Source organism: Cricetulus griseus, chromosome 10, assembly GCF_003668045.3.
Source record: "Cricetulus griseus strain 17A/GY chromosome 10, alternate assembly CriGri-PICRH-1.0, whole genome shotgun sequence".
NCBI classification, from domain to species: Eukaryota; Metazoa; Chordata; class Mammalia; order Rodentia; family Cricetidae; genus Cricetulus; species Cricetulus griseus.
Window position 1 is genome coordinate 31514690 of NC_048603.1, and position 24102 is coordinate 31538791.

The following is a 24102-nucleotide window of genomic DNA, read 5'->3' on the forward strand; positions in this document are numbered from 1 at the left end:
CGCCTCTTAACTCAGCCTTCCAGGGAGGTCAGTGGGATTAGTGAACTAGACTCTATTTCAACATCATACTTCACCCATGTTGTGGCTTCATATCTGTTTCTGTGACAACATACCTAACAAAAAATATCTTTGGAGAGAAAGGCTGTATTTGCCTTACAATGGGTTACAGTCCATCACCAAGGCAAAAACTGCACACGCTCGCTCAGTCAGGGCAGAGAGAACTAGACAACCACATGCTCTGTACTCTAAACTAGCTTTCTCCTTTCTTACGCTGTTCAGGGTGCCCAGCCTACAGAATACTGACAATGAGCTGGTCCATTAACCATCAAGATAGTGCCCCACAGGCATGGCACTGTCAACCTGATCTAGATAATTCCTCATTAACACTCCTTTCCCGAGTGATTCTAGTCTGTACCAACTTGATGGTTACAACTAGTCAACACAACCCATCGCAGCCCCATAGTCCTAGCCATTGTGAGCTGAGAAGGTTCAGAGCATGGAAGACTCTGTCTAGGTGTTTGCAACAAGCTGTACATGAGATCAAGGGGAAGCAGGGCACTCAAGCTGAGTTGGAAAGATTTTAATTATGTTCAGGGTGCCGTAGTTCTCAACCTGTGAGTTGTGACCATATCCTCCATATCGGATATTTACATTGTATTACATAATAGTAGCAAAATTACTTATTAAATAGTAAAGAAATAATTTTTTCTAATTTTTAAATTTCATTTTACATTCAAACCACAGTTCTCCCTCTAACACCTCCTCCTCCCGGCCCCCCGTGCCTCCTCCCACCACCCCTCACCAACACCCCCAGCCTACCCCCAGTCCACTCCTCCTTACAGGTAAGGGTTCCCGTGAGGAGTCAACACAGTCTGACACAATGGTTGGGGCAGAGCCCAGTTCCTCTCCCATGCATTAAGACTGAGCATAGCGTCCCACCATAGGGAGTGGGCTCCAACAAGCTAGCTCATGTACTGGGATTATATTGTGGTCCTACTGCCAGGGACCCCTCAGCTACTCCAAGCTTCACACCTGTCTCCCACATGTGGAGGGCTTAGTTCAATCCCCTGGAGTCTCCACGGCTGTAGGTCTAGTGTCCATGAGTGTCCACCAGCTTGGTTTGGCTGTCTCTGTAGATCTCTCAATCATGGTCTTGACCTGACTTGCTCATATATGGAATCCACAAGGAGGACCCCAGCTAAGACTACCAATAGTGGAGAGGATGCCTGAACTGGCCTGCCTCTGTAATCAGATTGATGAACACCCCTACTATCTTCATAGAGCCTTCAGCTAGTAATTGATGGAGACAGGTGTAGAAATCCACAATCATGAACAAGGCTGAGCCCTGGGAATCCAGGCAAAGAGAGGGAGGAACAAAAAAACAATTGTGTGGTTGGAGGTCACACAGCATGAAGAACTGTATTAAAGGGTCACAGCATTCAGAAGGTTCAGAAACACTGCTCTGGGGTGTGTGGAGGAGAAAATGTTTGGCAGTGGAGTGTTCTTAAGCCTTTCAGGGATTGAGAAAAATCATGGACTTCTTTCCCTCCTCTTTTCTCTTGGGCTATGGCTGGATTTCTTTCATTTGAGTATCATGGTATAAGAATCTTGATAAGAATGAAGATATTTTACAGAAGAAACTTGTGCCCCCCCCCACTGTGGTTGTGAGTATATTAAAACAATGGTTCCAAAGGACTTGGAATTTACCTGGAAATCTCATGCTGGGAGAAGGAAAAGTCTGAAGGCTGCTGCCAGCTTGAGGGGATATCAGTCTTTCAAGAGAAGATTCCATGCATTTCTTACAGTTTCTCAGACCATCTTGCAAGAAAAAATGGGGCTCAGGCAATGATGATGGATGGGACCACATTTTGACCTTGCTTAACTATACATTCCTCATGCTTCCTATTTAAAGTTAAACCTCCCCTCAGGATCACAAAGGGGGTGGGGGAGGAGAGAGGCTTAGAACGCTTTGCTCCTCCTCCTAGTGTGGTAACATTGAATGAAACTCCTTTCGGTGCTTCTCACCAGGATTTTTGTCTTTTATTGGCCTACAGAAGACTAACTGATGGCCCAGTCTAGCTCACTATGGCTCCTAGGGCTTTGGGCTGTGACAATTTCAGTAGCAATTGAAGGGACAAGCTCCCCATTTCAGCAGCCATAACAGCCGAACACGTGTGTGTCTGATCAGGGAGGTCAGATGCCTGCCTCGTGGCAAGGAACCAATCAGAAGTTAGCTGGTGGTGCTATGCTTTATGGCTTTACTGCTCTGGGTGTGCTTTACGGACAATTGCACAGCAATGACGTGCAGAGCATAGCAACCGCCCTGGGAGGGCCTATGGGCCATAACAACCAGTTGACCAATCAACCCAGGGCAAACCCTCCAAGCCTGGAGGCACACCAATCCTGAGCCTGTGCGTACCCCTAGACACTCCCCTTATGCTGCCCTATAAGATCTCTATGCTGTGGCTTTGCAGAGTCTTTTCTAGCCATCCACCATGGCGGGTGGATGAAAGACTCGAGCGTTAGCTCGTTAAACAACTATAATAAAGCCTCATGCAGTTTGCATCAAGCTTCTGACTCAGCCTGGTGATTGGGGTGACCACAGTCCTGGACCGAGATCCTGGGGGCCTGGGCCTTCCGGGGGTCTTTCACAATGGCGCAGGTGTAATGTCATCCACAGGCAGAAGACTGTAGGAAGAATTAAACACGTGATTATGAATAGTCCTCACTGCTCCAGTAGGTAAAGATTGCTGCAGTCTACTGCTTAACCATTGCTCAGTCACACAAAACTTCTCCTCGTAGGCTTTCTCCTCTTTTATGTAGTTCTCCACACCAGGGTTTTACTATAACTTGAAAACAGGTTAACATAAGCCCTAAAGAAATGGTTGTTTTAACATTTTTGATTGTTGAATATCCGGGGAACCTCCCATACCTGGACCAGTGGTGGAGTTGCATGGCGGGTTACTTTAATCTTATTTACCTGTTGTTTTGAGAAGTTCACACACGTGTATAATGTATTTTGATCATCTCCACCCCATGCCTTCATCTGGCTTCTCCCAGATTCCCCTTCCCAACTCCCTGCTCAATTTCATATCCTCATCTTTTTTTTTTTTTTTTTTTTTTTTTGCAGGTTCTTTTGTAACCTGTTGTGTCCAGCTATCGCTGCCAATGTATACACGAGTGTAGGCCATCCACTGAAACATCGGCACCCTTCCGGACACATCCTTGAAGAAAGCTCAATCTCCATCCTCCAGATGCCATCAATTGTCAAGTCCTTTCACTTTGGGATGAGGCCTGGGAATCCCCTTCTCCATCCATGCTGGGATACTAACTGCCCTACTCTTCTGCATGGCTTGTTGAGGAGTCCATCGCTGCTTTGACAACTTCATGGACATAATGGCCCAGCCACGTCCAGAAAACACCGTTTTGCTCCAGTCCTTCCCAGCCTCTGGTTCTTACAATCTTCCTGCTCCCTCTTTCTCAGTTCCCTGAGCCTTGGGGGAGGGGTGATGTACTTGTTCTTTGAGAGCTGACCACTCTACAGTCACCTATCCTTTACACTCCCGGATTGGTTGTGAGTCTCTGTGTCAACCACTGTCCATTGCAATAATAGGCTTTTCCAATGAGGCGTGAGGATTGCACTGACTTATGGGTATATAGATAAGCATTCAGATTAGAAGACAGGTGACGTCATGCCGCCTCAGGGAAACCGCAGTAGTGGGTTCTCCCCCGTCTCTTGTCACGGGGGATTGGTCAGGTTTCTGAGACCGGGTGTACATTTCTGCCTGTGCTGCAGGCCTTAAATCCAATCTAAAAGGTTTCTATTTAAAGGATATTCACTCTGAAAAACAAACAAACAAACAAACAAACAAACAAAAAACCCAAGAAGGCCCATGTGGATTGTGTTCATCCTGGGTAGAGCGATGCTATTTTGCAATAAGGAACACCTTCCAGTCATGTATCCTAAATGAAGGCCAAGCTCAAGCCAGGCTGCCGGTCCCACCCAGGGCCATCCTGAACCTGTTGCGGGTGGAGAGAGGCTTTGATGGAACAGTCCACTTGAAAGGCTCCTGGCTCGGGTTTCACAAGAGAGGCTGCTGTCTTTTGGGCATCTGAAACCTTTGAGCAGCGTATGCGAGATTATCCATCACACTTACATGGGAAGCTCTGCAGTTCTTATTCGGGGATAAAAGAGCATTGGGAGGAAAGGGCTAGAAAGAATAAGACACGGCAGAGAATCGGGAAAAAAAGAAGGGCAGACATCCGGGGTCTTCAAGGGCAGAAAGAGGAGCACGTCTTAATACAAAAAGGAAAGGAACCCTCTTAGTGTGCAATCAATTATTTATTGCAGGAATGTCTGCGATAGGGCCTGACTCGACTGAAGGTCAGGAGCCCTCCAGAGTGGGGGTTGTGTGAAAGGAGAGGTGTTTCCCTCCTGCCAGGGCTGGAAAGATGAGCGAGAATACAGACACTACTCAATAATTATTATGGTATTAACCAGGGAGTGAAAGGCATGGGTGCCCATGAGTGCATACGTGAATATGGACGCTGGCACACATGAGGACACACACACACACACACACACATACACACACACACACACACACACACACACCTGGATTTCCTTAATTCCTTAGTGGCCATGTGGCTCAAATAAAGAGGAATATAGGTTAAAAATAGACATGCAAATAATGTTTTTAACTCTCAATCAAAAAAAAAAAAAAGAAATTCTATTCTTATTTTATGTGTATGGGTGTTTTGCCTGTATGTTTGTATGGTGCCTGCAGAGGCCAGAAAAGGGCATCAGAGACCCTGGAACTGGAGTTACAAATAGTTGTGAGTCAACATACGGGTGCTGCGAGTCGAACCCTTGTCCTCTGGAAGAGCAGCCAGTACTCTTAACTACAGAGCTGTCTTTCAGGCCCAAACATCTAAACTTTGTCTAGTAACAACTAATTTGTTCAGTTGCATGAGAGTGAAATGAAATAAATGTCCAATCAACTTATAAGTATAAATTAATACATAGTATAAAATTCTCTAGTCCTTTATGTATTTTCCTGGAGTTGTGGGGAAATTAGCTGTGACAGAAAACCCAAGAGAAACTATTTCCAGTTCCTTCATATTAAAAATAGTGATGTAAATAGCATGTCCTTTTAGAGCCCCAAAACATAGGGCAACCAATTGACCCACAGTTTATGAACTTTGAGCATGCCTCTGTCAGCTAGCTATCCAGCATACTCTACGTTAAGGCTCCAGTTCTGTGGCATTACATTTTAATTTAAGGTGTTTATTCTTGTCTAAAAGAGATGCAAATAACTTCTGTCTAGTGGAAAGTTTAATTGTGGAGTCTAGGTTACTAGTCTTAGGTCTAACCTAGAAAAGTATGTTTTAAAGTAGCTTGCAAAGGCAAAAATCTGTTTCTGATTTCAAGGCTGTGTCACTCCCAAGGGCAGAGGAGCAAGCACCTTGTCTAACCCAGACATTTTATTTTATTTTTTAAAATATTTTCAGTTGAAATATAATTACATAATTTTATACCTCCTTTCTTCCCTCCAATACCTTCCATGCCCCTACTCTCATACTACTCTTTTTCTTTGATCAGTATTGCTATACACACACACGCACACAAACACACACATATGTAATGCACACACAAACATATATGTATATGCACAAATATATAAATAAAACCTTCCGAGTCCAATTTTATGATTGCGTGTAGTTTCCAGACTGATGGCGCTGCAATAGACAACACAAAAGGGTGCTCATCCCGGGGAGGGGCACATTCTCCTTCCCCTGGCAGTCATTAGCTGCCTGTATTTCTTTTTCTAGGGATGGGAGAGAATGAAACTTCTCCCTTCCCATGTTAATATATCTATAGATATTACCATTGTTCTGGCCATGTTTACCTGACCATTTCTAGGAGGGCCTGATCCACAGCTGATTTCCTGGTATTCTGGCTCTTACAGTCTTTCAACCCTATTATTCCTGGAAATTATTTTATTTTACTGTATTTTTTTTTTTTGAGACAGTGTCTTTCTCCATAGCCCTGGTTGTCCTGGAACTCACTATGTATATATACCAAGCGGGCCTTGTACTAACAGAGCTCTGCCTGTCTCTGTCTGCTGAGTGCTGGGATTAAAGACATATCCATTCCCATATCCAGATCACCTAGATGTAACACAAATAATAAAAACCCATAGACAGATATTGGGGTTCAAGCTTCGGGATGAAGTTCAGAGAAGCAAAGTGTCAAGCCTGTAGGTCTTACCTCTGCCCAGCTGAAATGAAAATCCTGTCTCCATGAATCCTCACAGGCAAAAGATCCGAGTTCCTGTCTCCTCCTCCTTTTATCCCTTTCTCTTCCCAGCCATATCACCCCTGTCTGTACCTCCCTAGTGTTGGGATTAAAGGTGTGTGCTCTGTTACTCTTCACTCTTGTGTAGGTCAGTGTGGTCTTCAACTCAGTTTTATTTGCCTGCCTCCTGAGTCCTGGGATTAAAGCTGTGTGCCACCACTGCCTGCCTCTATGGCTTGCTAGTATGTCTGCTGGGATTAAAGGAGTGTATCACCATTGCCTGACCTCTCTGGCTTGTGGCTAGCTTTGCATTCTAAACCCTCAGGCAAGCTCTAATAAATCATAAATAATATGTCACCACACCTAGAAATTATAAACGAATGCTCTTCCTTTAGTAACTCTAAATTATCAGTTCCTTGAACGCTCTTTAATAGGGTTTTGTGAGTGTTCTCTTTTTACATTCTGCCTATATTCCATGTTATTTTTTAGTTTAAAAAAACTTTATTAATTAATTGTGTGAGTGGCCGTGTATGACGTGCCAGAGTGTGGAGTTCAAAGGACAACTTTTCTGGAGTTGCTTCTCATCTTCCAGCTGTTGAGACAGGGTCCCCTTTGTTTCCACGGCCCTGCTGCTTGTTCTAGGATAGGGGGACCATGAGCTCTGGGCTAATTCTCCTGACCCTACCTCCTATCTCACTGAATGGATTGCAGCTGCTTGCCACCACATTTGGCTTTTTCCGGCCTGTTCTGGGGGTGTGAACCCAGATTGTTAGGCTTGCATGGCAAGTGCTTTTACCCTCTGAAGCATCTCCCCTGGTCCTGCGTGATGGTTTTAATCTAAAACAGTATCATCCTACTTTGATACTAATCGGAGATCTACGCAATATTAGCGATACTTAGAGCGTAACAGATATTCAACGAAGGTCTAGTGACATAGTGAGTGAGCGAATAAACTAAAAGGTGAAGCACAGACTGAGGATTGGGTGAGACTTGAGTCCTGTCTACTTGGACCTCTTGACCTTTTTGACTCTAAAATGCTCACTGGTAACTTCAGATCCAATCATTCTATTTCACACCAACTGTCCAGATCTTTTATTCTGCCTCACACTTTACATGAGAGTAAGAAAAGCTTGGCAACAGGATATAAACTGCTCCATTTTTTTTTTAGTATATAGCATGGATGCCACCCTTCTGCCTAGCCAATGTTAGTTCAGTCAAGAGCTAGTAGCTGGGATTCTGCATTTCCTCCTAATATCTACCACCAGGCTCATGGCCTGACTTTTTCCTCCACTCTGATGCAGTTTCCTTTTGTTTCCCCCTTGTTCCACCTTTCTGTCTTAGGAGAACAGCCTTCCTTCATTCCTCACAATTCTTACTTCCTATATTTGAGAAGCAAATTTCTTACTCAGTACCCTCATATTTCTTAACGGGCAGAGACATTTTCAATCCTTTTATTTTTTTCGGAAAAGTATATAGTGGCATCTTCCTTCTCCAGTGGGACTTGTGGTAGTGGCCACATCCTAGGGGCCTGGCTTCAGGTGTGCAGACATGACCCCTTATATGGAAGAGGAAGGGCTGACTCACTCTCTTGGGTGGTAGTAGGAACTCCAGAAGGGCAGAGACTGCACCTTCAGGAGCAGGAAGACCACGGTGGTTATTTACTATTAATTGTGTAAGTGCTTCCCTAATAAATACCTGTTAATCATTTATCTTCGGTCTGTCGGAGTCACTTAAACCCTGCCTTCAAAAGTACAAGTGACTAAGGATTGCATTCCATCCCAAGTAGTACGACTCTGAGAAAAAAAAGAAAAGAATGTTTTCTTATCGATGAAGGAGTTTATGCCCCTCTGTGTATAGAAATCTCAGGAAAAACAATTCCAACCCTATGAATTGGGTGATGGATCAACAAGCTGCAAAAAAATGTTTCTGCTGCTTCTGTATTGATCTCCTCCATCTGCGGTCCTCATTTTCAGAAGTGTTATTCTTTGGCTGCAATATGAGTGTTCATTCTCCAGTTTGAAGTTTATAATCTAGCAGAGTGGCTAGCAAAGGTGAAAGGGCATAGCGCAGAAGGTGCATACAGTTTAGCTAAATGAGCCTCCTTTTAAAGGGCTTCCCAGCATTTCCTCTTAGCATCCCTTAGTAACACCTTCTGAGTCACAGAGTTGTGACACACACACACACCCTTAGTTTCAGGGAAGAACTGGGAGCTACCTAATTATCTTGAATTAAACCGGGATTCTCTTAGTGATGAAAAGAGGAAAGTATAGGGTAGGGATGTAGACATATCCACAGTACCTTTTATTATTTCTATACATTTGATTTGAGTCCTGATATAATCTCAACAACTATAATCACTCAACAAAGAGATACATATTCATTATCTGAAATCAGTGGTTCTAGACATCAGAACAAATAAATTGAAGAATGGAGAACAGCCTAGACTATCAGGTATATTAGACATGTTGGAATTGAGGCCTCATCATGTGGTTTACTGCAAATTTGTCTTGGCTTTATCGCTAAAGCAAAGATAAAAGAATGTCATTTGCTAAGGTGAGTTCTTTAGAAAACAGATACCTTGACTGTCACATGTTAATATGCTTGGAAGTCCCAGTGTCCAGAAGACAGGCCTGAGATGAAATGAAGAAAATAAAACTTTTTCAGTGTCTTTTTAAGTAATGTTATAATTATAATGCATTTTGGAATAGTGAGACAAGTTCCATTCTATTAGTTTTACAGTGTTTTATATGTAATAAAATTATAGGATAACTTCACTTTTGAATGTTCCTACTGACAAAAAGAAAAGAAAAAATAAGAAAACTGCCTCTCTATTAGTTCCTACTACTTAAAAATATTCCTGCTCATTTGACCTTGGAGGTTTCATCTTCACATAATATTAATAGCTAGAGATGAGGTGTTTTCAACTTAAAAGACTCATATAGCTTCCAGAAAAATGTCTAAGACTCACTATCTTTGAATAAAATTCCTTTTCCTCTTAAAGCTATTATACATACAAGTCCTTTCATTTTTTATAGTTAACTCACTCTTAGAGACCTCAGGACAAGGAGGCCACTAATTCCTTTTCACTAATAAAAGAAACAAAGCTATGTGTTTGCAACAGTCACTTTTTGTTGTAATAATAAAACACCACGACCAAAGCAACCAAGGAAGAAGGAGTTTCTTTTAGCTTCTGGTTTCAGAGAGATAAGAATGCATGCTGGAAAAGTGGAGGCATGACATGTGGTGGCTGGCTCAGCAAGCTGAGAACTCACATCTTGAATAGCAAGCAAGAAGCAGAGAGCAACTGGAAATGGTACACATCTTTAAACTCTCAAAGCCTGCCTCTGGGATCATTCTATAACCCCTAAGCCTCCCCCAAAGACAACTACCAACTGGGAACAAGTGTTCACACATATGAGTCTATGAGACATTCTCACTCAGATTCCCACAATGGTTTATGCCAAAAGTCTGTGGATTATAAACCAAGGACTGTGCACAGATTAGTAAGTTTTCACAACTATCTCTAGGATGAATTTATCTGCTAGCTCCTAAATTCATCCTGCTGTCTTTCTTTGGCCGGGGTTCACCCCCCAGTGTTTCACACAATTTTGTAATTAAAACTGTCAGATACATACACTGGATGACACAGCATATTCAACATAGTGCTGATAAAACAGAGTATCTGCTGGTAGAAGAATGAAACAGATCTGAATCTTTTAGCCCGCACCAAAGCACACCAAAAAAGTTAATTCAAAAACAGAAATGTTAAAACTGTTAGAGGAAAACATCGGGAACATGCATAAAGATATAAATACTGGCAACACTTTTTGGATGGGACTCCAATAACACAAGAAATAGCCCAGAGAAATAACAAATGAACTTAAAGTTTCTGAATAGCATAGGAAGCAATCAACAGAACAAACATATCTTGCAAGATAAGCGAATCCATGATAGCTATACTTCAGCAAGTGGTTTAATATCTAGGCTACCTAAAGAACTGCAAAAATAAACGTACAAAATTTCTAATGAACAAATGAGCTAATGAAATAAACACATAGTTTTTTTAAACAAACAAATCAGAATAGGACAAAACAAATAGGAAAAAAGAACCAAAGAAAAAGCACCCCCCCAAAACACACAGAAATCCCATTAAAATACAAAATTGGAAGCCATAATACGTAAGCAAAAATACTTGTAAGGCTAAAGAAAAAAAAACTCCACATAATTTTCAAAATAAGAATCACAAATAGTCAATAAGTACTCTTAGAAGACTTCGACACCCTTAGCCATCAGAGAAATTCAAATTAAAACTACTTTGTATTCCATTTCATTCCAATCTGAATGGATATCCTCAAGAAAAAGGATACTAACACATTTTGGCAAAGACATGGCAATGAAGAACCATTATTCACTGCTGGTGGGAGTATAATCTAGTATAGTCATTATGGGAATTGGAAAGGAGTCTTCTCAAAAAATTAAAAGTAGAATTATTTGTTTGTAATACTCCTGAGATGAATCCAAGGACTCTAAGTGCTACCAGTGAGAGGTCCACACATCCGAACTCATGGCTGTCTTCACAGTAGCAAAGAAAGAGAACTTTCTAAATGGCCACCAGCTAATCCATGAATGGATGATAATGATGTAGTGTAGACAAACAATGGAAGTTGACTCCAGTTGTAAAGAAAAATGACATTGTGAAATTTGCAGATAAACGAATGGAAATAGACAGAATTAAATTAAGGGAGATTAAATAAGAATCAGAAAGAAACTAGTTGCTTCTTCTCTGTCATACCCAGAGCCTACTTCAGTTTTTATTTAAATTAAAAACCATCTTATTTTCTATACTAATCCCAGTTCTCTCTCCCTCCCATCCCCCACTCGCCCCACCGTCTCTCCAACCCACTTCTCATGTGAGATCATCAAAGTCTGTCACATCATTTGGGGCAGGACTGAGGCCCTCCCCCTTGTATCTGGACTGAGAGAGTGTCCCCCATAGGGAATGGGCTCTAAAAAGCCAGTTCATGCACTAGGGATAAATACTGGTTCCGCTACCATCACCCAGATAGGCTGCCCAAGCCCCACAACTGGAAACCACGTTCAGGGGGCCTGGTTAGGTGTTACGTCGGTTCCCCAGCTGTCAGTCTGGAGTCAGGGAGCTCCCACTTGCTCTGGTCAGCTGTCTCTGTGGGTTTCCCCAACATGGTCTTGACCCCTTGGCCCAGAGCCTACTTTGTAATGTGTGTAAAGGTGAGGATAGGTTATAATATGGGAAAAGAGAAACTAGAAGGGAAGTCGAGTCATTCAGGTGGGAATTGATGACTAGTTACATGACTGGGGAGAGAGCTGTGGGGGAAAGGGTACAAGGTAAAGTCACTGGGACAGAAGGGAAAAGGTGAAGCAGAGAACCAACAAAACAACTTTTTCTTGAAAAAGAATTCAACCAAATGCTTGTATGCTAATTAAGCTTTTTTTTTTCTTTTTACATTTAAAAACAGCATAGGTCTGATTAGGGCATAAATACATCCTCAACCGTAACTTTTCATAGTCCTGTGATTTCCCATGAGAAACTTCTTAAATCATTTAAAAATGTACATTATCGTCATGATTAGGGAATGATGGGGGTGGGCCGAGGAAGAGCTGGTGGAGCCAGCTGTCTAAAAGAGAAATCACATATGCTCCCCACTCCCTGAGGAGACTGAAAGAAAGTTTCAGCGGATTAGCTCTAATTCTCTTTGCTGCAACAGGTGACAGTGTCTTGTTCAAAACAGTTGCTGAGAACAAATACTTAGTAAGACCAAAACAGAGTCAGAGGGAGTATAATAGAGCCAAATGAAGATCAAGGGATGTTTTGTTTCTTCATCCAGTAATATGCTAACACTAAATTGCATTTGTCTTTCAATGTCCCAGCACCATTAAAGTGTCTCCTATTCACCTGTGGCTACTTGTTTTGAGGGTGTTGGCTTTAGTTAGGACCACCTAAAGGACCCAAGATATTTGACAGTGATGGCAAAATCCAAGTACTTCTGCGTGTTTTCATAGAGAGATTGCTTGAGCTGGGATGTAGTCACTGGTCAAATATTTGAAGCTGTTGAAAAACTGATGGGTTGATGTTGAGTTATTGGTCTCCACCAACAAGATTGTGAGGGTCACAATATATTGGGAGCATTGGAAGCCCAAATGTGTGTATGTGATCCTGCATGCATGCATATCTCTCTCTCTCTCTCTCTGTCTCTGTCTCTCTCTCTCTCTCTCTCTCTCTCTCTCTCTCTCTCTCTCTCTCTCTCTCTCTCTCTGGTCTACTTTGAATTTTTTCCACTCACTTTCCTGTATATCAAGAACTTGGAATTCACACCTGGCATTTTGAACCATGTATTCTTCCAGCTTGATATTAGTACAACCCTAAGAAAAAGCAGAAAAGGGTAAACACTCAACAGCTGACCCTGTGACACAATGTATGATGTCTTTTTCAAGTCCATGATCACAATCTGGTGTAATAATAGTTTAAGAGATTTTACAGTGCTGAAGTGGTCAGTGAGAAGGTATCCTTGTTTATATTCAAATATTAGTACCTACCCTGGATTATGGGGAGTGTTGAAATATCAGTTTTTGGCACAATTTAAAGAGTTGCATTTCATCTATTTCTCCAAGTACATCACCTGTTTATGAATAAGAACATTTTTGAGCTATCCCTTAACGAGTTACACATCTGGGTAATTATTAATAGGGCTTAAGCAAGTGTGTATTCTTTTTTTTTTTTTTTTAGAAAACAACAATCTTATCACAAAGCATGTTCTTAGGAAAAAAATCCTTTTCATGTAATTCAAATGATGACCATTGTTCACAGTTAATATGTGAGTGATTTTTGTTCCAATTGCTTTTTAATAATGAACCATTTATTTGGTACATAGTTATGAATGGGTAATTTTGTTTAAGAACTGGAAGGAGACATTAGTGATTCATGTTAGTGGGTAAGAAGAAAGTAAAAGCAGGGAAGAAATAAAAACCAAGGATCAAAACCATTCTAATCAAAGGTTCAGATTCTTCATCAAACCTTTTCCTAAACAGCTCCTGACTTTAGTTTCTGTCACCTTTATTTTCACAAGGGAATTAATTATAGTTGTACTGTGATTTGTTCAGCAGTGCTCATGTGACTTTCCTACGATGTAGTAAGCATTAGCTTTACCATCCTTGAACATCTATTAATATGGTTAAAGCTACGGATGAGGTGTTGAACTCCTCCACTATGTTCTCGTATACCTTAGAGATTTGGTGCGTTCAAAACACTCTTTTTTACACTCTGGTATACACTTGTGGTGCTCATTTTGTGTGATATCTGCTCTTAAAGGCGTGGTCTAAATCGTAAGAGTCTTGCTTGGACCCAAGTCCTGATAGTCTTGTAAAAGTTAGGTTGCCTTGTTTCTGCTGTCCTTTCAGTATAAGCCTTTGAAGCTGTGAAAGAAAGATGTTTTGTTTGCATTTCCATTCCGTGATTTCTAGTTGTGTGACCTGAGGCTGATGATCAGTAAAAAGAGGGTGATGTTGTCTCTTAGCACAAAGTATCATCTCAAGAAACTTGAATATTATGACAAGTATGTAGCACTTTGCATTGGTAGGAAGCAACTGATAAAATACTCATCACAGACAAATCAGACATCTGAATGAGTTCCTCCACAGTTCTAGGAGAAATGACACTTACCATGGAGAAGATGTGGGCGCATGGAGGAGACACCAGGGAGCAGTCTCTGGGAGAGTCTGCAAGGTGGGGATCTCAGCATGTTGCTTCACATTTAACCTGGAAACAAGAAGGGATGGAGAAACAGGAGTCTGGTTGAAAAGAGGACAGAGGGAAGCCAAAGTCTTTCCCATTGCTTTCCAAAGACCTGTGGACAACCACCAGACTCATCACAACTCTACCTGAACTTCCAGCATCCAAACATCTGTTGACTAATTATTAGGTACCAGGAAGCCATCTAATTGCTACATAACAACTCTGTGAGAAGAAAAGACTTCTAACAACTGGTTGTCAAATGAACCTCTGAATTGTGGTAGCAGCTTGTGTATGCTACATGATCAAGTTCTGAGACCATGTTTTATCTTCTTTTGGTCCCCAGTCTTCCCTTCAGTTTGATCCAGCCTGAAAAACAAACATCAAATACTTGATATTGATAAAAGCATGGTGGGTTGACGTGGAGCTATGGGTCGCTACCAACAAGTTTGTAAGGGCTTTAAATTAAGTTGATATTATTCAGTCCTGGAATTTGATCTCAGGTTTTCCTGGCTCCATTTCTATTTTCTTTTGCTGTAAGTTTTTGTGTTATCTACTTCTGTGAGTAGCCTAGGAGTGGACCGAACACAAGTAAATCTTTGGTTCCATAGTTCAGAGAGCGTAGGAGATAATAATAAATATAGGAAATAATGAGGGCCAAAGTAAGACAGTACAGTAACTTAGTTATCTCCCCGCATAAGAATGAGCCATTTGCACACGTGAATTCCCAGGAAACTGAAGGTATCCTCTCTAAGTTTCAGTACTGTCAATGATTTTCGTCATCTCTTCTTAGATAACACCGTTTTTACATACTTTTAAAGGAATTCGGAACATCATTTTTACCTTTGTTTGAAAACTGGAACATAAAAACTTTGCTGGCAATGTCCTTTTAAATCTTTCTCTCATTCTCCCTTCCCTCCCTTGCCCCCTCCCTCCCTCCTTCCCTCCCTCTCCCTCTCTTTTTCTGATTCCTCCCATCTCTTACAGGATCTGATTGTATAGTCCAGATTGACTGGGACCTGAGTTGCTATGCAAGCCAGGTTGGCCTGGAACCCAGGATCCTACTGTCCCCATCTCCTGGGTGCTGGAATTACAGGAAGACACCACTGTGCCCTGCCCCTGCTTGTCTGTGTCTTTTCCTTCTCACTCTGACTGTAACCATTAATCCTTGTCTGTGGATTTCCCCCTTACACTTTTCCTTTCTTCTTGTTTTCTTCCTTTGATGATTCTTTGTAGCTTGCTAATGCTAATGTTTCTGACCTAAAATCAGATATGGAAATGAGTATAAAGTATGGCCAACCCCTTTCATGCACAAAATATCAGGTAGTTGTTAGTAAGGGTGCCACTTATTTTTACTTTGTCTGAGTTTCTGCCTTTCTCAGATATTGAAGGTGTGTACTAGTGCAGTGAAAGGAACTTGTGAAAGAGCAGTGTCACCCCCAAGTGAGAAACATTATAACTCATCGAGAAAGGCAATTTGCAAAGAGGTGGAGATAGTAAAAGTGGCTTAAGAGCTGGAGCCAATCTCTGGAACAAATTAGATGGGGGCAGATTTTAGAGGCTGGGAAGATACGGAGAATAGTCAGAGCCAAAGTCTAAGAGACAGCAGGAATAAATACCAGAAAGGAACAGAAATGAGCCTATGACAGATTGGTATTCTAGCTAGTCTTCAGATTACTACCATGAGATTTCTGTGCCATGGATATGCTCCTTCCTATCTGTACTGAGGTTTTCTTCTCTCTACCCTCCACTGTCTCCTCTGGCTGCTACTGGTATTGGTTGGAAGGGTGATACACTGGCTGGCTAGTAGAAGGTGAAAGGGGAATGAACTCAAAACAGTCATTTCTCTGGGTATCTGATAGATGCTGAATTCCTCCCCATAAAAGATGGTCACTTGCTGGGCCACCTCTCAAGAGCATGGTTCCATTAGCTGCTTATTCCCCTACTTATTCAGGACTTATAGCTGGTTCTTCTAATCCCTGCAACAGACTTTATGAATGGTGTTTGAATTAACCCCCACCCCTGTTGTTAGCTTATCTGGTCTAGTCACTGTGTTTTATTTTCTCTTTTGGTAATGGAGTATAAGTTTGAGGGATTTTGATGTAATACGCCCACATTCATGCACCTAGTATCAGGTAGTTCTGGAACAATCTAGGTTTGTTCAAAGCCTGAGTCACATGCAAAGCAAGAAAATGTGTCAAATTTCACAGAGGAACTATGAACTAGTACTTTTAGCTGAGAGGAAGAAACATTGTGGGATCGTACGTAGTGTTGGATACAAAATTTGGATGGTTTGTTCCATCCAAAATTTGTTAAGTTTTAATTGCTCCTGATGTGGTAATGGAAGCTGTATGGCCATAGAGAACAATGAAATATCACTTTTAAGAAGACCAATAGTACTAGAGATCAACATATTGAGTGAAATAACCCAGATCAGAAAGACAAATATGTTTTGTCTCATATGTGGGGTCTAAGAAAGGAAAATAAGATGACATGAAGGTGGAATAAAAGTTACCAGAGAAGAGAAAACAGATCAAGAGGAGGGTGGATATGATCAAAGGATATCATATATGTGCATGAAAATGTCACGATGAAAATCATTATCCTGTATAATTAATTCTAATAAAAGAGATGATTGGGTGATTAAAAGGTGTCAGTGACTTTCTGTTCTTCTCTGCTGGGTGCGTTTTAATTATTATATGAGTGGATTGTCATAAAAGGGAGCTGTTCTTTGTGATTTTCTTTTTTTTTTAGCATTGGCCCAATTCCCCTTTTGTTTTCCTATGCAAAATTGATAATTCTCAAGAGATGCAACCACCCGATTTTGAACTGTTCCATCTTCAGAAAATGAAACAAAGTACTTCTAGCTTCCTTGTAGGTCACTGAGTCTTGAGTGTTTTCTTGACAACAAAAACTGAATAGGTATGGGGAAAAGGCCATATTTTATACTGCCACTTGTCCACTAGGATTTGGAGCCTATAGGATCATGAAATGTCAAGGCCCTTATCTGTATTGGTTTTCATATTGTGGTTATTGGATGACTAGCACTTCCACTTAGACGCTTCTGGGATTTCCACTGGACCAATTGGATAGTAGGAGGATTTGGAATATCCTCATTGGCTTCATCAAGAGCCAGTACAGCTTAGTTACTTCTATTGTTTTCCTCTATATCCGATGGACAGAAATCATAAGAGCCAAGGTCTTCGGCTTTCTCTTATGCATTAGAATTTTTGTCATTTGGAAAAATACCCGAGAGAAGCAATTTATGAAATAAAGGTTAATTCTGGTTTGTGGTTTCAGAGGTTTTGGTTCCTGTTGACTGGCCATTGTTTCTGGACTGTGGTGAGGCAGAAAATGATAGTGGTTTGATGGTGTGAACGGCCTGTGATGCCCACATGTGACATCAGGGAAGCAGAGAGCAGCAGGGAGGGAAAAGGCTTGCCTTTCAAGCTTACTGTGAGAGCTAATTGTCACTGTCCACTGTGAATCCCCTAGGAGATGATGTTGCCTGTGTCTCAGTTTGGTGTTTCCAGAGAAGTTTACCTGAAGAGCAAAGACAGATGGGAATTGGAAAACAAGAAGGTGGGATATGGTCTAAGCTGAATTAAAAGGGAAAATAAGAATATGAGTTGGGTACCAGTGCTCATCTCTTTCTGTTTCCCGACTGCAGATGTGTGGTGGCTTCTCAGTGTGGTTCTGCTTTTACATCTAGAGACACTGTTTACTACCATAGTCCATAAGAAACTCTCTCTCTCTCTCTCTCTCTCTCTCTCTCAGCATTTTGCCAAACCAACCGAAATTTAACTAATTATACCTAGCTGTGGCCTACCTCCTAAAGTTTGGACAATCTCCCAAAACAGGACTACCAGCTGGGAACCAAGCCTGTCTTACAGGATCCTACTGGAAATATTCCAGCTCCAGATATAATACATTAGTTTGCCCATTAAAATGAGACCATCAGCCCATGGAATTATTGGGGCTATTAATGAAAATTCATATGTGAAAACTGTTACTTTAGTTACGTTCTACTTCTTTAATATTTTCATTCTTTATGAGTGTAGTCAGGGAGAAAAAAATCTGGTTTAGGGTCTAAAGCTTGTCATGTGATCCCTGATTTAGTTGTATTTGGCTAACAACCAATAGTTTTCTATGGGTGGCCTTGTTCTGAAAAAAAAATAAAAAACTGTAGCAACTGGAGGGTAGAAGAGACAGATGCAAGCTTACTCTAAATCTTGGCATGACAAGCATGTGCTTTGTGTAGGAAGATTCAGTGGTGACCACTCTGCTTCATATTAACACAGATAATCAAATGGCTAATCCATGAAAGGTACTCTTGTACCCACCCACTCATAAGCAGTTAGGCAGCTGGTTCTAATGCTTTTCAATCCCTTGCCTGGCACTCTGTTCTTTTCTTAGAGCCAGCTTGGCACATCTTAAGTTGGGAAATATGCTTGAGCTGTGTCTATAGCAGCAATGTTTGACAACTAATGTTGGTGAAGTAACTCTATACAGATATATATATATATACTCTATATGTGACTACACAAATACTCATATAACACAAGCATACCAATTCATTCTATAATGTAATGTTAGTTGCTATGGAATCAGACCTAACAAGCCGATGACTCTCAAGTTTGGTTGCCTAATACAAGAACAAAGAGCATTTTCAAATGGTCAGTGTCAAATAACTAACCAGATCATTTAAATCAGTAATTCTGGAATCGGGATTCCAAGTTTCAAGTTGCATCCAAGTTAAAAAATAGTTATAGATTAGATATTTCCTTTTTGTGTTTGATAAGGATTAGATATTTCTTTATGAGATGTCTTTGAGACCCACTGGCTTTTTAAGAAGAAAAAATTACAACTTTATGTAAGGTTACTTCTGCTTCCAGTATGATGAGATACATGTGATAAGACTTTCTCACTCAGTTAACAATTAGAAAATTTTGTGAAAAATATGAGGTGACAGTCTCTGGACACTAAACAGTAGGTAGTGCAGGAGTCTGATCTCCCAACTAAGGAAAAACAGGAAGATGACCCTCATGTTGTCTGGAGGCACTTTCTAAATGACAGAGCCTGATTGAGAGGGGCTTGAACCAGGGCACAGAGAACAGGGAACAGGCTGGAATTTTAGGGTGAGATGATTGTAATCTAAGAAGTAGAACACTAGAAGAGAGGAAGCAGCTGGACAAAGAACTCTGAAAATTGCATAAAGATCACCTTGAGTGTTTAAGCTGGGCCAGCAAGAACCAAAGAAAAACAATCTGAAGAGTACTCAAGGGTATACACAGGGTAGGAAGATTTGGGACTTCTGGTCAACCAGGATGAAGAGTTCTTGTTGAAGCTCTGAGGCGTTCAATGTAGACACTAGGCAGTCAGATCTCACAAGAAAAACAAACTAGCTCCAGAGTCAAGGACTTGCTCAACCTGCCCTAACAAAGCTTGCAAGAACAACTTTGAAAAAGCTCAATTTTATTTACAAGTGACTTCAGGGTTTGCCACAATCTCGCACAAAGTCTTAAAGAAGAAAAAGCATATTTAAACCTCAGTACCCAACAGAATTTCCAGGATCTAGTAAAAGTAAAATAAGACAGGAAATAAAGAAAAATAACAACAAAAAGCAACAATATTAAACAAACAAACAAACAAGGCTCGTGGAGTAATAGAAATTTCAACCTAACCAAAGTGATACAATTGTCACTAGAAACAGTCCCCAGATGGCAAACAGGGATCTTGCACAGATTATAAATACTTTGAAGACTTGAAAAATAAAAGGTTAATGAGAGGAGTGAAATATTTAAAAATAGAATGGTATATGAAAGACAAATTTTCAGTGAAGGAGATTGACAGCTGATTAACATAAAGATGGAAAATGAGTATTAAACCATTGCAATTAAAATAATATAATGCAGCTGAAAGGAGAGAGACAGGATCGAGCATGGATTTAGAGCCCCAGGGATGACATAAGGCACTCACTAGCTTCTGTGTAATTTGAGAGTTTTGATAAGTAGATCGAGAAAAGAAAGTAAAATTATTGAAAGAAATGATTTTGCAAGTTTGATGAAAGCTACAAATCCACATATCCAAGATGTTGAACAGAACCTCAACCAATGCTACCCAACTGACAGACCAGCATGTGTGAAGAATGCCACCCACTTAACAGGCTGAGAACAGAGTTTCCCCATCTTGCTTCCAAGCACAGGCTTTGGGTATCCCCTGCTCAGGTATGGTGTTACTATTTTTTATTTTTAAAATTTTTTATTCCTCTATTTATTTTACATCTCAGCAGCAGCCTCCTCCCATCCTTCCTTCCACACCCCCCTCCATCCCATCCTCTTCCATCTCCATCCAGTAAAGGGAAGGCTTCCCATAAGTATCAATAAAACATGGCATATCAAATTGCACTTCCCCATGTATTAAGGCTGGACAAGGTGACCAGTATGAGGAATAGGGTCCCAAAAGCCAATAAAAAAAGCAGGAGGCAGCCCCACAAGAGGACCAAGCTACATAGCTATAACAGTACATTCAGAGTGCCTAGGTCAGTACCATGCAGTCTCCCTGGTTGTTCATTGAGACTCTGTGAGCCCCTAGGAGCCCAGGTTAGTTGATTGTATGAGCCTTCCTGTGGTGTCCTTAATACCTCCTCTGGCTCCTACAGTCTTTCTCCCCCTCCTCTGCAGGATTCCCCAACTCTGCCTAATGTTTGGCTGTGAGTCTCTGCATCTGCCTCCATCCATTGCTCTGATGACAATCGGGCCATGCATGGATCTAGTCACAGGATATGGGCAGTTCAGGCAACTTATCTACTATCACTAGGAGTCTAAGCTGGGTTCTTTCCCCATAGACTTCTGGAAAATTCCTTCAGGCATGGTATTATAACCACAAACTGTCTCCCATCCCACAAAATCCTTGCGTAGACTAAGGTAAGAAAGACTTCAGTATGGTCTGAAGAAGTCACACTAGTTCATAGTAATATCAAGCTGTAGACTTCCAGCATTGGGAGCCATGAGAGAACAAGTATCTTTGATTTTTAGGTCTGTGGTCATTTGCTGCATCAGCTCTAGTTAATTAATATATTACTGCTGTTTCCAAGTTCTTATTTGGGGCAGCAGAAGAGATGGCAGAGAAGGACAGCCATCTTGACATAGAATCAGCCAGAGAAACTTCGAGATTATTCCAATGTTTGGCCAACTTCAAAAATGTAGACAATGTCATCTAGGAGGAAGCCCAGAGATCTGTACCAGCAGAACAGCCCTGTGTGGCTAAAGGAGAAGCCAGGCTTACAATTGTTTCAGTAACACTAGCTGGTCTTTCCCAAATCTAAGGCATGAAATATGTGAATATAGTTGAAGAGGCTCCTTGAGATGCCAGGAAAATTTCTAATCGGCCCAGGAGAAACTAGGGAAAGACTGAGGGGTCTGCAGAGACTGAAGGATTAAAAGGCAAACATTAGCATAGCATCCGGCTAAATGCCTTGTTTTCCTGGGCCTCTCGGATTCATCATCACCTCGACGGGAAGAAACACTTGAGAAATGCGTGATTTGGGGAAATATTGTATCAAATGGCAGGCCAATTTGCTTCTGTGCTCTGGCAGAATAAAAATCAAAAAGACCAGCAGAAATTCAAAGGGCCCCCTTCCTACAAAATTCATTCCTGCATTCATGAAATGTTTATTATTGGGTAATTTCTTGCAGGTCATTCAACACGCAGTCACTCTACAAGCACAAATGAAGTACATGCTGCCTATACAGACGGCGTCTTGCTAGAAATTTGAAATCTACCAGTAAGCCCAATCGAGTGTCATATTATCTTTCATAGAGTGTTAGGATTTCATTGAATACAGGAACACTCTGTAATGAGCAATAGATCCGGATGTGGTAAGGAAATGGATCGAGATGGGACGATAGTATGCATGTTTGGACAGGGAATGCCTCACAGAAAATAAATGCAAGCAAAGCCTCAAGTGGGGAAAGTAAGGACCATGGGCAGCTTGGGTCAGAGTCATGGCCGCATCAGTCAGTGAATCTCGATCACCGCTCCCTCCCAGAACTCCATCATTTGATTAAGGAACAAATGCCCTAGTTCACACTCAGTTGGAAGTGGAAAACGGACTACTCTGTGAAGCTCTGGTGTTTTGAGGAAGAACGGGTCTATCAACAAGACCCTTTACGCAGTTTAGCAGTGGAGAGAGCAAAGGGAATCTTTTTCAAGCAAACGCCCCAAAGCAAAAATTAAGCCATTGTAGAACTTTACAAGCCAAAGGGCACATTCCTCGGTGGGTAGCTCCAGGGAGGAATGGGACCAGGGCAGCAGAAGCCACCAAGCTCCTTTGCAAATTGTGATGCGATTTCTCTTTTATCATTTTTGGACCAGTCCCCTTTCCAATTAGGGATCACAGCTGCTAAGAATAAAGTGGTGTCTGTTCAGCTGGCAGAAGGCACAATGGCCTACTCATGCCATCAATGACAGTCATTGTTCAGAAAATATTGCCATTGAGATTTTTAAATGCTAATGGAATTAATTTCTCTTTCAATGTTGATTGTCACCCAGCTTCTTCTTCTTTGGGAAAAAAAAAAAGAACATGGGAGGATGGGTTTTATTTTCATTGAATGAGACCGAAAACACTTTCAAAAAATACAGATTCAGAATTTTAAAACCACCAAAAACTTTTGGTATTATTTATTTACCCAAGTCACTGGTAGAAGAGAATCCGGACCCCAAAAGGCTGACCCTCTTAATTTAGTAAACACTGTGATTTTCATGCTACAGTCAAAGCCAACCCCTTCCATTCCCACCCAGCACTGTTTCCAGAGGACTGTACCAGCAGAGATTTTTCTTTTTGAGGGATCTATAATTCTCCAATAGATTCCCTTTGCAGTGAACAGGTTATCAAATGAGATTCTCCCCTGAGCTGTTGTTTTCTTAAAGGATCAAACAAAAGCCTCAGATATTTCTGATAGCTTTCCCCTGCTTGTAATCAATGCTACCTTCTTAGACTCCAAGGAACATGGTCTTTTACACATTGGACAGTCTGCGACTTTCAAAGACCAGCGCATCCTTTGACTTCTGTAGACGTCATATCAAAAGATCAAAGATGTATGGGTTCATCTTCTTTGGGCTGCTGTCATGTTGTCTTATCAACTGGGTGACTTTTAAAAGAAAATAGTGTAAAGACAAATCTTTCCTCCAATCTTCTGGAGCCCTGTTGCCAGGTTAAGGTCCCAAGTAACAGACAGACACTTACATTAGGTACAATGCTGCTGGCCAATGACTGGGATTTCTTATCTGCTATCTCTGACTTAAGTATCAACCATAATTATTATTCTATATATTTTATAAAGACTTATCTGATCCAGGATGCCAGCAGCACGCTCACATGGTGGCTCCAGAGAAGAGAGTAGAAGAAAGAGAGCAATTTCCTGCTTGTATATAAGCAGGGGCATATGTTCCGAGTCTGCCTGGTATGTCACTTCCTGCCTGGATCACAAGACTTCTCTTTACTACATTTCCCAGAATCCTCCTTGACTCCTAGTCCCACCTTACTTGCTTCCCTATTGGCCCACAGTACTTTATCAGCCAATAAGACAAACATATACACAGAAGGACCTCCCCCATCAAATTAGACATATATTTCTCATGGACAAAGAGAGAAAAAATTCCATTTCCAAGGTAAAAGTCAATTTGGACCAGGGTGAAGGCCGTCTTCACATTCCAATTCCAGCCCATTCACATGTCCTTATTTGATGGAAAGAAAGAAACTATTACTATGAGAATACTAACCCCGTTATGGGGACACTGCACACATAACCATGACCTCATTTAAACCTAGTTGCTCTCAAAGACTCCAGGCTCCATTATCAAACATGACCAAATTGGGAAGGACTTCAGTGTGTGTGTGTGTGTGTGTGTGTGTGTGTGTGTGTGTGTGTGTGTGTATGTGTGTGTGTGTGTGTGTGTGTGTGTATGTGTGTGTGTGTGTATGTGTGTGTGTGTGTGTATGTGTGTGTGTATGTGTGTGTGTATGTGTGTGTGTGTG

General features: G+C 41.3%; 1 long non-coding RNA gene across 11 annotated transcripts; it reads right to left on the bottom strand.

The window, feature by feature from the left end:
• Positions 1-2525: 2525 nt before the first annotated feature.
• Positions 2526-23394, bottom strand: LOC103159033. 11 transcript variants are annotated; one of them, XR_004771269.1, is made up of 8 exons: positions 23054-23394; positions 14213-14432; positions 13995-14090; positions 12872-12954; positions 12651-12697; positions 8876-8928; positions 7994-8091; positions 3102-3841 (listed from the first exon to the last, which is right to left on the bottom strand). It is a non-coding gene; the product is annotated as an uncharacterized LOC103159033 (long non-coding RNA). The 11 variants fall into 11 exon arrangements; XR_004771268.1 differs by having other exon boundaries at positions 12619-12697; XR_004771271.1 differs by lacking the exons at positions 12651-12697; positions 12872-12954 and adding an exon at positions 17519-17606.
• Between the last annotated feature and the right edge of the window lie 708 nt (positions 23395-24102).